The 16,454-nt window shown below is 42.9% G+C and overlaps 1 long non-coding RNA gene across 2 annotated transcripts in view; it reads left to right on the forward strand.

Annotated features, from left to right (window-relative positions):
• Positions 1-3,569: 3,569 nt before the first annotated feature.
• Positions 3,570-16,454, forward strand: part of LOC118550846 (uncharacterized) — a 31,217-nt gene continuing 18,332 nt past the window's right edge. For both annotated transcript variants that reach the window (XR_013445159.1, XR_004924764.2), the window contains exons 1-2: positions 3,570-3,766; positions 6,560-6,755. This is a non-coding gene — a long non-coding RNA (uncharacterized LOC118550846). The remainder of the gene's footprint in view (positions 3,767-6,559; positions 6,756-16,454) is intronic.

The following is a 16,454-nucleotide window of genomic DNA, read 5'->3' on the forward strand; positions in this document are numbered from 1 at the left end:
AAGGACAATTTACAGGTAGACAAATCAATAAATATACAGTGACAAATGATAGTGCCAAGACACTAATAGTGTGTAGTGAGGGAATACCGGGGAGCGTGGGAACCTATTGAGACAAAGTGGTTGAAGATGGCCTCTCCGGGTGAGGCATAGAGGATGAAGAGGAGCCAGCTCTCTGAGGGTGAAGAAGGAGCACAGGAGGAGGAAACAACATTGGGAAAGTCATTGATTTATTGATTTATTGATTTAGAGCACAGGGAGGGGTAGAGGGAGAGGATCTCAAGCAGACTCCCCACTGAGCCCGGAGCCTTATGTGGGACTCACCCTGAGATTGTGAGTAGGGGGTTTAACCGATTATGCCCCCCAAGCACCTCAACACTGGGAAAGTCTTGAGGTGAGAGAGAGCTCAGGGGGTTCAGGGAACTGCAAGGCAGCCGGTATGGCCACAAGGCTGCTGTGAGAGGAGGCTGGGGAGGCTGTAGGAGTTGAGGTTGGGTTTTATTCTAAGTACAATGGAAAGCCATGGAATGGTTTTTGAGTGTGCATGTACGTCTGTGTGTTTGTGTGTGTGTGTGTGTGTGTGATATATCATGTGGGGACCTGTGAGGAGATTCCTCACCAGAATTGCTAATGATGACCTCATGATCCCTATCCCAGCCTTTGAGGAAACTTCAAAATGTCCTTCAAGCACATGCTTGTCCATTGGCAGGAGACACGCTGATTAAACATGAATTACCAAAGAAACCTCTCCTAGTTCCGGGACACTGGGATGACCAGATTTGCCATATTGGGTGGCCTCTCCTGACTTTTTACTTCTGGGCTCTCATCACAGTGCATTTCTTCATAATGTCCCTTACTGATGCATTTGTGTCATACACTGAGTCTTGCTGCTTTTACTCCCCTGCCTGTCCTCCTCTCTTGCTCCCCTCCGCCTCTCCTTCTCTTCTCTCGTTTCCTCCATGCTCTTCACCTCCGTTTCCTCTTCCTTCTCTCTCTCTCTCTCTCTGCCTTTCCCATTAACGGTCAGAGTTCCTTGCCGAACCACAGCTCTTGGATTTCTATTTTCCCAAATTTTGTGGCTTGTGATTTTTATCATTGCTTTTCTCCTCTCTTTCCATGCTAGACCCTCCTCTGGTTCCTCTCACCTCTCCTAGAGGGGCTTCTCCCCTCAACAGGCTTAACCCCCAGGTCACGCAGTTTGTCAAATGTCATCAGGAAAAAGCGCCCTTGCTCTAGCCCTGTAAAAAGATGGCAAGGAACGAACCTCAGTGACATCAGTCTACGGCCGTCAATACGGCGGAAGGCATTTCCTGAAAACCAGACAAAACAGAAGGTATCACTGTGCCACCTCCTTTCTGTGGCTCCCTGCGCCCTCTGAGTCAGGATAATGAGAGAACATTCTTAAAACATGACCTAACCATGCTCCGTTCTCAAATTCCTGGATGTGTGTGGAAGACGCTCTACCAGCAAGCCTGAGCACAAACGTGCGGGCGGGCTTGTTAGCACTCTTCAGGGTTGCTACCAGTACAAAGCCACCTTCTGAGCCAGTTAGTTTGTATTAAAAAAAAAACAAACCCAAACAAAAAAATACCCAGCCAGTTAGTGTGTAGAGCAGACACACTCTAAGGCCTCTCTGGCTTCATTTTCATGGTTTTGTGTGGTGTTGACTGGGTCTCTGTCTTAAGGTATTTGGGGCCCCTTGACAACATCACTCTTCAGCAAGAAGAAGTTATAGAAAATTCTTGTCTGACATGGAAAAAAGAAACAGGATACTGTCCATTCCCGGAATAAAGCGGAGGTAGAACGTCACAACGCAAGTGTCATTTGTCTCCCATTTCACCTACACCTGGAGGGTGTGTGTGTGTGTGTGTGTGTGTGTGTGTGTTTAACATAGGCGGCTTATCTGAGTGGATTTTAAGAAATTAATTTAACTGAAAAATGATTAAATTACAAAGAGGAAAAAGCATTCAGTTGGCATCATGCGGGGTCAGAGGCCATTGCTAATGCAATATTCCATCAATTGACTCATTGCTATTCTTTCATTGATGTGATTTAGTTTCTCAAATAGCTCTTATCATGGCAGGCTTGCATTGGAGACATACTACAGATGCCTTATAATCATTGCAGTGTGTTTACTTAACATTTTTAAAAAGCAATGAGGCGATTTAAAATGTATTCGTGTATGTGTGTGTATACACATCTGCGGGGAGATTTTATAAATGTTCAGACAAGGGTTCTCAGTGAACACTAGGGCAAGTGTTGAATTTATCCTCTGTAGTGCCCTTCATGCATTTCAAAGAGCTTCATGCAGACGAATGTTAAGCTTTCTTCATAACCATTGAATATACCACTATCTCTTTTAATACACGGAAGAAACCAGAAGACAAAGAGTCTCTCTGTGTTCCTTATCCAAGGCCACACAACTGTTGCTGGAACCTTGGGCTTCCTGAGTGCCAGCCACTTATTTGCAGCATATCATAAGTGCTGGAAAAACTGTGGTGGCTCAGTTTGTTAGAAAGTACAGTAATCTTACACTTGTCTTTCTCTGATTGACTTATTTCGCTTAGCATAATACCCTCTAGTTCCATCCACGTCGTTGCAAATGGCAAGATTTCATTTTTTGGATTTCACTGATATAAGGAATTTGAGAAACAAGACAGAGGATCATAGGGGAAGGGAGGCGAAAAATGTAACAAGACGAAACCAGAGAGGGAGACAAACCATAAGAGACTCTTAATCTCAGGAAACAAACTGAGGGTTGCTGGAGTGGAGGGGAGTGGGAGGGATGGAGTGGCTGGGTGATGGACATCGGGGAGGGTATTTGCTATGGTGAGTGCTGTGAATTGTGTAAGACTGATGAATCACAGACCTGTACCCCTGAAACAAATAATACATTATATGTTAATTAAAGTATAAAAATAAAAAAAAAATTGGGGGCGCCTGGGTGGCTCAGTTGTTAAGCGTCTGCCTTTGGCTCAGGTCATGATCTCAGGGTCCTGGGATGGAGCCCCGCATCAGGCTCCCTGCTCAGCGGGAAGCCTGCTTCTCTCTCTCCCACTCCCCCTGCTTGTGTTCCCTCTCTCGCTGTGTCTCTCTCTGTCAAATAAATAAGAATATTTAAAAAAATAAATAAAATTGTAAAAACAAAAAACAAAACAAAACGAAATATATACAAATGGCCATTATGCACATGAAAATGGCATGCTTATTAAAAATTTCAAATGGGGGGCGCACCAAAAATAAAGTACAGTAATCTGTTGGGGGGGGTAAGGTTTTGATGTACTCTGCTTTTTATTGATTTTGGTACAAAATAGAGCAAGACAAGTCATAAGAATGGTTTTTCTCCTAGAAACCTACTGAGGTCAGGGGTCGAACAGCCTCACGCGGCCGTGGGAAAGGGCAGAGGAACATTCTGGCAGCCGATGAGTAGGTATGTGTGCACACGGGAGGCCGGAGCTGCATGCCCCGCCCTGCCCTCTGCCTCTTCTCCTTCATCTTTGTTTCAGAACCGTGTGTTCCAGACTTTAGAGCCACAGGCAGAGTTGGAGGCCGAGGAACCCAGTGCCACGGGCAGGATGACAGACGTTCCTGCTGCCCCCAAAGAGGCGGGGAGGTGCAGTCACATATTCACTCGGCAAACGCTGATGAAGCTAAGTGCCAAGTGCCGTGCCAGGTTCTGGGGACTCGCAGAGGAATAAGGCCTGGCCCTCGTGCTTGTGGGCGGAGGAAGGAAAAATAAACAAGATCGTGAGCAAGTTCTACAGTAGAGGTGGGTGTGGGCCGGGGACAGGGAGAGGGGGAGATGAGGGAGTGAAAAGAAACGTTCTCACGGTGCCTCCACTATCGCTGGAGGCCCTCCTCGGTGTGGCCTGCCTGCCGGGGGCCAGGTCCCTTCCGACGGAAGCGTGTCTCACCGCGCCCGCCCCACGCTGGCTGGACCGCGGGCTCCAGGACGGCTGTCGTCAGCGCGCTCAGCCTTCCCTCCTCCCCTCCCCTCCCTCCTCCCCCGTCCCTTCCCCTCCCACACATTGCTTTCCCTCCCTGTCTGGACTGGGGCTCCGGCTTAGGGCGGCCACACACAGTCAATCGATACTCATTGAGTCGAATTGATCTGAAAGGTACCCCGTGAAGCTATACGGGAGGCATGTGGGGGTGCACCTGGGCCTCAGAAGCCTTGTGCAGACAGCTTCAGGCAGCTGAGGAGAAGAGCGTGTGCTTAGCGTGCGGGGTGCTCCTGGCCCCTCTGAATCCCCGTATTCTGGACAGTTGCCTACTCTGCACTTCAAGCTGGCTCTGTTTCCAAACATCCAGGCGTGCGTGTTTCCCCTCCTGGCCTCTATTGTGGCTGCATGATAAGGCAAGGGCGGGGGCTGATACTGCTAATCTGAGACTTTTTGGCTGGAAATCCCTCAAGACTGCAGACACAATCAGGTTGAGGCATTTGAGACACCACTGATGAAAAACGAAGGTGGGGGAGCGGACGCTTAGATGTGTGGTGTCTCCCCATCCCCCCCACCCCCCGCGCCAAATGCACTCATTCACTGAGTTCATTCTTTACCATGTGTCTGTTTCATGCACAGAGCGGGCAGGGGCGCGCGAACGGGGGAAACCTCATGAACAGGCAGACGGGTTGAGGTTACGTTCCTCATGTGAGGCGGGAGGAAAGGGAAATGACCAGTAACCTCCCCGTCATTCTCCCCACAGTGTTCCTCTAGGATTCTCCCAAGGGCCATATTTGGGTGCTCAAAAGTGTCCTGTTGGTGTAAAGAATTGCTGTAAAGAACTGAGTATCCCGGTCCAGCTAAGGTTGGGTAGTTCCAGTCAATTCTATTAAGAATAGTCCCCTTATAGGAGCCTGTGTGGTAAAGACTAGTAATTAAATGTTTTTCCAAACCCCAACTGAATTCATTCTGAGGAGCTTTTTAAAATTTTATTTTTCATTTGAGAGAGAGAGTGCGCATGAATGGGGAGGGGCAGAGGGAGAGGGAGAGAGAGAGAGAGTCCCAAGTAGACTCTGTGCTGAGCGCGGAGCCCCAAGTGGGGCTCCATCACCACCCTGAGATCATGACCTGAGCCCAAACCAGGAGTCGGAGGCTTAACCCACTGCGCCACCTAGGTGCCCCTGGAGCTTTTTTTTTTTGAACGCTAGAAACGTCAAAGTTTCCGAAAGTGGACATCTCTTAGTCGGCACTAATAGAAATATAATGGGAGCCACCTAACTAATTGAAAAATTTCTAGTAATCATATTTAGAAAAGCAAAAAGAAACAGGCAAAATTAATTTTAATATTTTATGAAACCCACTCTATTAAAACATTATCATTTCAACATGTGATTCATATAAGAATTATTCATGAAATATTTTATATCTTTTGTACTAACTCTGCAAAGCTGAGTGTCTGTTTTTCACTTCCAGTGCATCTCAAAGGGGACTAGTGACATTTCAGGTGTTCAGGGCAACCTGTGGCTGGTAGTTACCTTATTATACTGGGCAGGTCTTGGTATCTTTCAAATGACAACAGTATGGATACCTTCTCCAGATAAAGATATTTAAGTCCGCGTGCTTTGGACAAGTGATACCTGAATGTGGTTGTAGAGAGTGAATTTAAGGGAGTGGATGTTCGAATTTGGGTTTAATGGCTTAATGAAAACGAAAAGCTATGACCACACCATCTACTTCTCCTTCTCCTTCTTCTTTTGGTATGAAATGAATAGTTTTGACCGTAATCTGACATAAATGAGAAATTAATAGGGCAACAGCTATTCTCCTGGCACCTGCTACCAAGCCTTGAGACCACGAAATTGGAGAATGGGAAGGAGCCTTGGCAATCATGTCGGATCACGTCTCTCCTTAGAGATCATACTGAATTGTCTCCCTCTCTGTGCCTCAGAATCATAGAGAGGAACATCTGAAAAATACTGATTCCTGGGCCCCCATCTCAGAGAATCAGATTCTGTTGATCTGGGGTGGGGCCTAGGCATCAGTATTTTAAAAAATCCTCCCAGTGATTCTAACGTAGAGCCTGGGCTCTGAATGCAGAAACATCCCCTTCCTTTTACAGGTGAAGAAACAGGGGCTGAGTTAAGTGACTCACCTAAGTTCCCACAGCTGGTTAGAGGAAGTGTGGGTCCCAGAATCCAGCTATTCTTCTCTACCTCATCTTATATACAGAGAGACCTTTTTTTTTTAAAGTAGACTCCACACTTGCACTCACAAGCCGGAGATCAAGAGTGCCATGCTCTCCCAATGAGCCAGCCAGGTGCCCCAGAGAGACATTTCAATAATACTTCCATCGTGGGTCTTTTTCCTGTTTGATCTCAGAATTATTCTCATTCTGAATTGAGCTACCCTAGATTAGACTCTTATTTCCCAGAAAATCTCCAGATCAATGGTAACTCTGAAGTGATTCTAATCTGGGATGAAGACCCTTAAAAGCCTCCCTAAAATGGTCCATTTGGGTTCTGCAACTGTATACATGATAGAGTTTTATTGGAAGGGCTAGGGAGGAGCCCCAGAGGAGTGGACACCTGAGCCTGATCAGTCTTGTCTTCATTGACTTTCAGCTGAAGCCAGAGCAGCTGACTGACAACCGCCTTCCACGTAAAGGTATCCACGCAGGAAATGCACGTGAGTACGGTGAGCTGGGGAGATTCTGGAAGGGGAACCGCCCTTGGCTAGCCTTCCTCCTTTGATGCCTTGGCACAACGACACAGGAGCTCTTGCCAGACCTTCCCGTTGTTCCAGAAGACAGAAATGCAGGTTTGTGTTTGTTTTTATGAAATATCCCCACCTGTGATGTTGACAAGGAATTCAATTTTTAGAAAAACACTCTCGGGGTCAAATAAAGCCCACACCTTCATAAGCTCTATTTACCTGTAAGCCTTCAGAGTGAACATTTTAGAGAAGCCTAAGATTTCTTCATACTCAGTATTGAGTTGTCTTGATTTACAAAATGTTGGTCTAATAGCCTCCTGCTTAGGTTTGCCCTAGACCCGGTCAAACTGACGAATGTGAGCATCAGTCCCAGAAGGAAAAATAGTACCTCAGTTCTCTTTTAAATGTTATTCATTTTCTCACTGACCACATTATTTTTGGGGGGGGGTTGGCACCTGTGATACGTCATAAATGTTCACAATGAAATTGAAAGTAAAGATCATGACAGTTCCTAAGATCTGGTATCATTTATTTTTAAACTCTTTTGGACCACAGAACAAGTCAGGCATTTTATTAGCATTGCCATGGGATAGACTGGTTCTGCTGTACACATCTGTAGAAGGAAAATGTTTTCCTTCACTGGAAAACAAAATGGAAGGTTCCATTGTAGCACTAGGCCAAGCTTTTAGCCAATGAAATGATAATCCAAATAAAAATCAAAATTACTCGTAACCTCATTTTTCATTTCAAGAAAAAAAAACACCTTGGCTAGTACGCAGCATTTACATGGAGAGCCCTTGATTTCAAATAATCTAAGGTGTTTATAACAAGTGAAGGCTTTTAACAATTTAAGAGTTGATGCTAAATTACCCTTTGATACGAAGTATTCATTCAGCAAAAATAAATGTAAGCTATTCCTGAGGCATATTAGAGATTAATGTAAAATGCGTATGTCCTTTCTATCTTGGTTCTTCTCCCTACACGTAACCTTGAATTTTGTCGCGGTTCTTTTCTTTTTAAATGTAAAAACCTTAGAATATGGGCTTGTAAGAATCTCTTCCAGGTATATTTCCGTGAACAGTGCCACTGTCCTCAGATAACCGGGGTGGGTAACATTTTCTGACAAAAGCTGAAGGGAACAGGATTAAACAAGAATTAGAGCGATTATATTTTCTTTATCTAAAACTTTCACGTCTTTGGAAAGCTGCTTGGTTTCTATTTTGAGCCATGCCGCCCACATATCTTAACGACAGAAATGTTGCATAATTTTGCTTTTCCTCTTTTTATCTCTGTTTGGGTGTATTTATTATTTCATACGTGATGATGCAAAGCTCATTAAAAGGTCCATTTATATTCTCGTTATCTGTGTGAGGATCTAGCTGTTTTTCCCTTACTGTTTATAGTACCTCACTGTAATATTCAGATTTACTGGCAACGGGCCCTTCCTAACACGGCATCCATTCCATTCCCCTCTGTGACTCTGTTGATGGGGGTCTATGTGATTTACTCAAGGCGAATAAAGACTGTGTTAAAGGATGGTCATGGATTTATCCATTCATGGAATTTTAGCACTTTCAGAGGGAGGTTTATCTTATGTTCTTTTTTCTTCCCCCCAATTTAATTAAAACAACAAAAAAGCGTTAGTCCAAATGAGTGACAGTTGGCAGATCTGCATTATTCAACTGGAGGGACTCCAGAGTTTCTGATGCTTGGAGATGGACAAGTAATTACCTCCTGTCTGTGACTGTTTTCTACCAGGCTAAGCCCGATGTTTATTGTAAACTAGCTGCCATTAAAAGCTGTAATAGCAAGCCTTATGTTCCCACACCACAAATTTGACTTGCACTGTTTTTTTATTTACCTTCATGTTTTATTATCTTCCTTGAAATGTTTCATTTTAAAGGAAGATAACAGAAGAATGAAAATGGAACAAATTCCAAATTCACGCTTGAAAAAAAGATACGCTTAGCACACATATTTCCTGCAAGCACCCGGACAGCCTGATGGCCACTTTCTGGAGATTGGCAACTTCTGTGTAGATAACTATTAGATGCAGTTGTTACTGGTACATCACTTGCCAAATGGGCCAGAAAATAGCCTACAAATTAAAGTTTAACTAAACCACATAGGCCCAAGGCAGGGGTTCTCAAACTTTTTTGGTCTCCGGACCCCTTGCTACTGTGTGTGGATTTTTATCTGTCAGTATTTCCTGTAGAAGAAAGGAGAACTGAGACGTTTTAAAAATCGCCATTTACTTAAAAATAATGTTAAAAAACCCATTGCATGTTGACATAAATAGCATTTCAAAAGAAAAACAGCTTTTTGGGGCGCCTGGGTGGCTCAGACATTAAGCGTCTGCCTTCGGCTCAGGTCATGATCCCAGGGTCCTGGGATCGAGCCCCGCATCAGGCTCCCTGCTCAGCGGGAAGCCTGCTTCTCCCTCTCCCACTCCCCAGCTTGTGTTCCCTCTCTCACTGTGTCTCTCTCCGTCAAATAAATAAATAAAATCTTTAAAAAAAAAAAAAAAAGCATTTTCTAAAAAAAAAAAAGTTTTGTGAGAAAGGGATTGTTTTAGATTGGGTGACTTAATAGAGGACAGGTGCGTTCTCATCTGCTTTCCCCTTCAATCTGTCCTGATCTGTTGCCTTAGTGGAAGTCTGTGAAGCAAAGCTGGCCCCACACATATACGTAGCTGGAAAAGGAAGCATTTTAACAGCTTTTTCAAATAATTATGGATATTATTCTTGGATTGCAAACCTAAATTTGACAAGTGGTAGTTCCTTAAAGGTTAGTTACAATGAGGGATCTGAAAACCTATCAGTGGACCTTTTTTTTTTCCTTTAACAGACTTTATTTATTAGATTTTATGTATTTTAAAGTAAACTCTATATCCAACGTGGGGCTCGAACCCAAGACTCTGGGATCAAGAGTCACACACCCAACAGACTCTATTTTTTAGGGCAGTTTTAGGTTAACAAAATTGAGCAGATAGTACAGGTTCCCATATTACCCGCCCCCCCACACACACACATAGTTTCCTCTATGATTAATGTATTGAATTTGTGTGATCTAACATGTGTTACAGTTGATGAGCCTATATTGATATCTTATTAACCAAAGCACACATTTAAAGTAGGGTTCACTCTTCGTGGTGTATAGTTCTCTGGGTTTTGACAAATGGATGTCATGTATCTGCTGTTACAGTATCATCCAGAATAATTTCACTGCCCTAAAAATCATTGTGCCCCCCCCATTCACCCCTGCTCCTCTTCCCCTGAACCTCTGGTAACCAGTGATCTTTTTACTATCTCTATAGTTTTGCCTTTTCCAGACTATCTTACAGTTGGAATCATACAGTATATACCCTTTTCAGACTGGCGTCTTTAAAAATATGCATTTAATGTTCCTTTATGTCCTTTCATGGCTTGATAGCTCATTTCTTTTTATAGCTGAATAATATTCCACTGAGTATATGACAATTTATTCACCTTTTGAGGACATCTTGGTTGCTTTCAGTTTTTGGAAATTATGAATAAAGCTGCTATAAATACTTGCGTGCAGGTTTATGTGTGGACATACGTTTTCACCTCATTTGGGTAAATACCAAGGAGTGTGATCACTGGATCCTCTAGTAAGACTATATTCCGCTTTGTATGAGATTGTCAGACTATCTTCCAAAGCAGCTTTACCATTTTACAGTCCCACCAGTAATGAATAAGAGTCCTACTGTTGTACATCTTTACCAGCATTTGGTATTATCAGTCTTTTTTTACTTTAGCCATTTTAATAGAAATATAGTAGTACCTGATTGTTGTTTTAATTTGTGATTCCCTAATGACATATGATGTTGAGCATCTTTCCAATGCTGCTTTTTTTTTTTTTTAAGTTTTATTTAAGTAATCCCTACACCCAACACGGGGCTTGAACTCATGACCCTGAGATCAACAGTCCCATGCTCTTCTTTTTTTTTTTTTTTTTTAAAGATTTATTTATTTGACAGAGAGAGACACAGCGAGAGAGGGAACACAAGCAGGGGGATTGGGAGAGGGAGAAGCAGGCTTCCCGCTGAGCAGGGAGCCCAATGCGGGGCTCGATCCCAGGACCCTGGCTGGGATCATGACCTGAGCTGAAGGCAGACGCTTAACGACTGAGCCACCCAAGCACCTCATGTCCCATGCTCTTCTGACTGAGCCAGCCAGGCACCCTTCCAATGCTTATTTTCTATCTGTGTATCTTCTTTGGTGAGGTGTCTATTGAGGTCTTTGCCCATTTTTAAATTGTGTTGTTTATTATTGTTGAGTTTAAGTTCTTTGTATATTGTAGATACTAGTCCTTTGTCAGATGTGTGCTCTGTAAATATTTTCTCCCAGTCTGTGGCCTGTCTTTCATTCTCTTAAATCAATGGGCCTTTCATACTAGTAGACTTTGGTGCCACTGCCCTGATTTATGCGGTGGCACCAGCACTTTTACCCAGTGCTGTTGTGTAACAGCAGTGCAGATTTCAACACAGAGAAAAGGCAAATAACATTTTAGTAGTATTGTAAAGATAGTCTTGTGGACACCCCCAGAAAGGACTCAGAGATCCCCAGAGCCCACAGACCACACTTTGAGAACCACTGCCCTAGAGCAAACAAGTACAACTCCTACAATTTAGTTCAAGCCTCAGAAAGACCAAATGGAATTGGAAATCATGAATTTTCCAAATGTGAAATGTTAACTTAGTTTTCTGCAAAAAGGATTTGGAAGGCACAGAAGAAATATTATGCACTGAAGTTAGTGTTCTAATTCACTGGGCAGAGTAAAAACCAATTTTGTTTAGACATTTTTTTCCAATGATTCTTGGCAAAATATTTTCCAAGAAATATATTATGTGTGTGTGTGTGTCTGTGTGTGTGTAAAAATATCAACTAAAGTTTGTGAGCCAATGTCACCTAATAGCCAAAAAGTGGTAGATGATGCCCAGTAATGGGCTTATAGTATGTTTATATATATAGACAATATATGGAGCCCCCAACTTTTTCTTTTTTATTCCTCCAACAATGTCCAACCAGCATAGAAATGGGGAAAGAACTCTAGCTTTGCAAACCAGACAGATCTGGATTTGAATCTTGGCTATGTAACCTTTTTAACTTCCCTGAGCCTTGTGTTCTCTATCCGTAAAAGGGAACTAAAATCATGGCCAAGGCTGTGAAGATTATATATACAAGACAATATGTGAAAGGTCTGGAACTTCGTGAATATCACTCACATAACCAACATCATCACCAAAAGTCATCCCCTCCATTTTTTTTTTTAAGATTTATTTATTATTGGGGGGGAGGGGCAGAGGAAGAGGAAGAGAGAAACTCAAGCGGACTCAGTGCTGAGCATGGAACCTGACATGTGGCTTGATCTCATGACCCTGAGATCATGACCTGAGCCAAAACCAAAAGTCCGACACCTAACCAATTGTGCCACCCAGGCACCTCATCCCCCTCCATTTTTAATAGTTTCATAGTCTATTCTTATTTTCTGGCCCAGGAAATTATGCTTTCATGTGCATTTATTGGAGAAAATACTAATCAGCCTTAATGCGCCTCTATAGGAATACTAAGTTTAGACAAGGACCAAAACCAGAGAGAGAAATCTCTAGTGTTGTCAGCCCCCAGCACAGGGACTAAAGATATAAATGAACACGAGAAGCAACTAGAACAGAACCTAAGGATAGGACTATAAAAGGTATTGACGTACGACTGATGAAGCGGCCAGGACCTGTTCTAAAGGCAAAGGTCTCATAATGGTCAGAAGTTCAAGATGAGGGGCTCCTGGCGGGGCTCAGTCAGTAGAGCATATGACTCATGATCTGGGGGTTGTGAGTTCAAGCCCCATGTTGGGTGTAGATATTACTTAAAAATCTTTTTAAAAAGTTTAAAATGAGAGCAAATCATGGGGTGTGTCCCAGAGGTAGCAGGAGTGAAAAATCAATGGCAAGCCACCAGGGAAATGTCACAGGGATGTACTTGCCAACACTGAATTCCCATGGACAAGATTAGTTGCATCTTCTCTTCATACAGAAACGCCTTAATGCGGCTTTTGGCAAGCATGACCTATCAAGAAACAGCTGGAAGATTTTTAGGGTAGAGGAGGCCTTTTTGATGTCCTTGAAATTAAAAGTTTGGGTTCTGGAGCCACACTTCCTGTGCTTTAAGTCCTAGCTCCTTTGCTTGCTACTGTGTGCCTGAGGGGAATCCCATGAGGCCGTCTGCCTCTGTCTTCTCATCTGTAAAAGTGCTAGGAGGCCAATGCTCCATGGAAAGCCAGAACAGTACCTTATATGAAGTATGGGCTCAGTAAATGTCAGCTTCTGTTATCATTAGCCTGCCACCTGTGTAGCTCACTCATCTGGCCAATGCTGAGCACTGCTCTGTGAAATTCTCGTGCTGCTCACCCACAGGCCTGTCACCTTAGACGCCGCAGTGTTTTTGTGAAGCAACACATCCCACTTACGCTTTCACTTCTATTTCCAAATTAATGCAGAGCCAGGATTACCAGTTAATTGACAGACAGCATGATTTTTTTTTTTTTTTTATGGAGACTCTAGACACCCCCTCCCCACCAATGACCACAGCTTTAGGTCACTGAGTTTTAAAAACTCTTCTGTCTACCCTTAGAATGATTTTTGTTTTGTTCTTTTCAGATAGAATGTGATCTTTGTAGAAAACTTAGGACACTAAGAAATTTTTTTTTTTTTAAAGATTTCTGTTTATTTGAGAGAGCACGAGCAGGGGAAGAGGGAGAGGGAGAAGCAGACTCCCTGCTGAGCAGGGAGCCTGACCTGGGACTCGATCCCAGGACCCTGGGATCACGATCTGAGCCAAAGGCAGACGCTTAACTGACTGAGCCACCCAGGTGCCCGACACTAAGAAATTTTAAACCACCTGTAAGCTGAGTTAACCCTGGGATTTTGATGAATTTCTTCTAATCCTATTTGCACCCATACCTGGAAAGCTGAGTTCTTTCCACCATAAAATGTAAATACTGACGGAGAAGGCATATCTCGGGTCTTTATCAGTTAATAAGCTCATTTTTAGACAATATCAGTTCTAACTGTTGAGGTTTTAAGTCTGCTGTTGATGTGGTAAGAGTCTTTGGAGCAATTAAGTGCACACTAGGTAAAGAAGTAGGCATGTTAGTCATGATGCATTTATTCATTCAGTAAACGTTTATTAGCTTGGCACTGCTGAGCCCTGGTGATACAGAAATGAAAAACAAGCAAATACCCAAACAGTCGACTCCCTTGTTTATTGCAGCATTGTTTTTAGTGTGAAAAAAAATTATATTAGCAACCTAAATGTTCATTAGTAATTTATGGCACAGCCCTCCATCAGAGTCCTTAAAAAAATAAGTAGCAGGAGGGTAGAGTGGATACACTTTTCCCTATTCCTTCCACTAAGAACAAGTAAAAACCCTAGACATTATGTATGAAATGGGTTCTAGGTAGTTTCACTGCAAACATTTTCACAGCTTAACTAATTTGCCACAAGGCAATTGTGCCAGAAGAGAGAAAAATCATGAAAAATAAGAGGGGCGCCCATTAAAAAGGACCTCTTGAAACATGAGAAATGAAGAACAAGATTAAAAAGACTTTATTGTGAGATACAGAATATTTGAATACATTTACAGTGTATGCAGATCCATGGCAATACTATGCAAATAACTGATTTAATTTTGTCAGTTGTACCTAAGCACCTGTCTTTGAAGTCTTTTGTTCAAGGTATTCTGTTTTTTCCCTTTTGTTGATTTATCTCCTCATTTGGCATTGCATATTTTGTTTTTTTTTTTAACTTTTTGGTAGTTTTATTTTTTCTCTCTCTTTTTTATTATTATGTTATGTTAATCACCATACATTACATCATTAGTTTTTGATGTAGTGTTCCATGAGTCATTGTTTGCGTATAACACCCAGTGCTCCATGCAGAACGTGCCCTCCTTAATACCCATCACCAGGCTAACCCATCCCCCCACCCCCCTCCCCTCTAGAACCCTCAGTTTGTTCTTCAGAGTCCATCATCTCTCATGGTTCATCTCCCCCTCCGATTTCCCCCTCTTCATTCTTCCCCTCCTGCTATCTTTTTTTTTTTTTTTAACATATAATGTATTATTTGTTTCAGAGGTACAGATCTGTGATTCAACAGTCTTACACAATTCACAGCGCTCACCATAGCACATACCCTCCCCAATTTCTATCACCCAGCCACCCCATCCCTCCCACGCCCCACCACTCCAGCAACCCTCAGTTTGTTTCCTGAGATTAAAAATTCCTCATATCAGTGAGGTCATGTGATACATGTCTTTCTCTGATTGACTTATTTCACTCAGCATAACAATCTCCAGTTCCATCCACGTCATTGCAAATGGCAAGATTTCATTCTTTTTGATGGCTGCATATTCCATTGTATATATATACCACATCTTCTTTATCCATTAATCTGTCGATGGACATCTTGGCTCTTTCCACAGTTTGGCTGTTGTGGACATTGCTGCTATAAACATCAGGGTGCACGTACCCCTTTGGATCCCTGCATTTGTCTCTTTGGGGTAAATACCCAGTAGTGCAAATGCTGGATCATATGGTAGCTCTATTTTCAACTTTTTGAGGAACCTCCATACTGTTTTCCAGAGTGGCTGCACCAGCTTGCATTCCCACCAACAGTGTAGGAGGGTTCCCCTTTCTCCGCATCACTGCCGACATCTGTCGTTTCCTGACTTGTTAATTTTAGCCATTCTGACTGGTGTGAGGTGATATCTCATTGAGGTTTTGATTTGGATTTCCCTGATGCCAAGCGATGTTGAGCACTTTTTCATGTGTCTGTTGGCCATTTGGATGTCTTCTTTGGAAAACTGTCCATGTCTTCTGCCCATTTCGTGATTGGATCATTTGTTCTTTGGGTGTTGAGTTTAAGAAGTTCTTTATAGATTTTGGATACTAGCCCTTTATCTGATATGTCATTTGCAAATATCTTCTCCCATTCTGTCGGTTGTCTTTTGGTTTTGTTGACTGTTTCCTTTGCTGTGCAAAAGCTTTTTATCTTGATAAAGTCCCAATAGTTCATTTTTGCCCTTGCTTCCCTTGCCTTTGGCGATGTTTCCAGGAAGAAGTTGCTGCGACTGAGGTCGAAGAGGTTGCTGCCTGTGTTCTCCTTTAGGTTTTGATGGACTCCTGTCTCACATTGAGGTCTTTCAACCATTTGGAGTCTATTTTTGTGTGTGGTGTAAGGAAATGGTCCAGTTTCATTCTTCTGCATGTGGCTAATTTTCCCAACACTATTTGTTGAAGAGACGGTCTTTTTTCCATTGGACATTCTTTCCTGCTTTGTCGAAGATTAGTTGACCATAGAGTTGAGGGTCCATTTCTGGGCTCTCTATTCTGTTCCACTGATCTATGTGTCTGTTTTTGTGCCAGTACCATACTGTCTTGATGATGACAGCTTTGTAATAGAGCTTGAAGTCTGGAATTGTGATGCCGCCAGCTTTGCTTTTCTTTTTCAACATTCCTCTGGCTATTCGGGGTCTTTTCTGGTTCCGTACAAATTTTAGGATCATTTGTTCCATTTCTTTGAAAAAAGTTAATTGTTTTTTTAAGATTTTATTCATTTATTTGAGAGAGAGACAGCACACATGAGCACAAGTAGGGGGAGGCAGAGGGAGAAGCAGATTCCCCACTGAGCAGGGAGCCTGATGCAGGGCTCTATCCCAGGACCCTGGGATCATGACCTGAGCCAAAGGCAGATGCTCAAATTACTGAGCCACCTGGGTACCCCGCAT

Source organism: Halichoerus grypus, chromosome 2 (genome assembly GCF_964656455.1).
Source record: "Halichoerus grypus chromosome 2, mHalGry1.hap1.1, whole genome shotgun sequence".
NCBI lineage: Eukaryota > Metazoa > Chordata > Mammalia > Carnivora > Phocidae > Halichoerus > Halichoerus grypus.